The sequence below is a fragment of the Prionailurus viverrinus genome, chromosome B3, assembly GCF_022837055.1.
Source record: "Prionailurus viverrinus isolate Anna chromosome B3, UM_Priviv_1.0, whole genome shotgun sequence".
Taxonomy (NCBI): Eukaryota; Metazoa; Chordata; class Mammalia; order Carnivora; family Felidae; genus Prionailurus; species Prionailurus viverrinus.
In genome coordinates, this window is record NC_062566.1 from 143,490,184 (window position 1) to 143,491,766 (window position 1,583).

Sequence of the window (1,583 nt, forward strand, 5' to 3'; positions counted from 1 at the left end):
CACGTTGTTTGATTCGGACAAGGGTTGGGTGAAGATAATGGGGAGCTGTGGGAGCTTGTGGTCCTGGCTGCACAGGGAGTGCATCTGGGACTCATGTAAATGTTCAGCTATTGTGCCTCAGGAAATCTGTAATTCACTCATGTTGAGGGACAGGAGAAAGCAATTCAAACAACTGTGTCTTTGTGCATGTTAGGGTAGTTTTCCTAGGAAAACAATGATCTAATTCACACAGTTAATAGGTAAACACAGAATCCTGTGACCAGAGAGGCTCCCTGGAGAAACTGCTGTGTGGACAGGAACCCCCAGTCCCTGAGAAGAAACCTGCCTGTAACCTCCATCTGCACCTGCTCCTGTCAACACAAAGCAGAATTGTGCACAGTGTGCGCCCCCTGGTGGTGCTGATCCCCTCCTGCAGGGAAGTTTGTGTCTCTGCTCCCAGTGTGGTCCCCTCACCCTGTCTGTTGTACAGTAATATGTGGCCTTGTCCTCGCCCGCAGGTTGTTCATCTGCAGATACAGCGTGTTCTTGGCGTTGTCTCTGGAGATGGGGAATCGGCCCTTCACGGAGTCTGCGTAGCTTGTGCTACTTCCATCATCATAAACATATGTGAGCCACTGCAGCCCCTTTCCTGGAGCCTGGCGAACCCAGCTCATTGCATATCTACTGAAGGTGAATCGAGAGGCTACACAGGTGAGTCTCAGGGACCCCCCAGGCTGCACCAGGTCTTCTCCAGACTCCACCAGCTGCACGTCACACTGGACACCTGCAGACACAAGACATCTTGGTCAGGAATCTGTCCCACATCCACTGTTTCTCACTCATATCCACTCACATACTCAGTGTCTCTCATTCACCATGAATTACCTTTTAAAAGAGCAACGAGGAACACCCAGCCCAGCACAAACTCCATGGTGAGGTGTCTGTTCTGTCCTGATCAGAGAATGGGAACAACTGGGACTCCCGGGGCTGGGGCTCCTCTCCCAGCTGAAGAGTCTGGGATGGGCTGGTTTTATCAGCACAGAGAGGATCCCATTTGCATGTGCTCTGACATATATATCAAGCTCCAGTGTTAGATTTGATTGTTTAAAAATGAACGACAGGGTTAGGGACGCACTTGTAGTTTAGTTTGTGTAGATGGTGCTGTGACAATATGAATAATTGTATTCAGTGAGTACAGGTATATTTGTAGTCCTGTGTGCATTTTTACAGGTCTTTCATCAACATAGATTTTTTTCACTCTACAAGTATTTTACATACTTTTTGAAGTTTAACCCAAAATACTTTATTCTGCCATTTTCACTTGTATAATTTTGTTATTTATTTTGCATGTATTTTCATGCTGGTGTGTAGAATCACAGGTGGTTTATTTTTATTTATTTTCTTTGTTCATTTTGCGTCCTGCTCTTTTCCTCATTTACAAAAACTGGTTCTAATATTTTTTGTGGTATCTCTAGGGTTTTGTTATGTTTAAGATCAATGTCACCTGCAAACAAGTAATTTTCCTTCCTCCTTACTGATTTAAATGTCTTTTATTTTTTTTATTCCCTATTTTTTTCTGGTTACATCTTCCAGTAGTGGGAGAA

The 1,583-nt window shown here is 44.7% G+C and overlaps 1 pseudogene; it reads right to left on the reverse strand.

The window, feature by feature from the left end:
• Positions 1-224: 224 nt before the first annotated feature.
• Positions 225-979, reverse strand: LOC125168150 (immunoglobulin heavy variable 3-74-like; annotated as a pseudogene).
• Between the last annotated feature and the right edge of the window lie 604 nt (positions 980-1,583).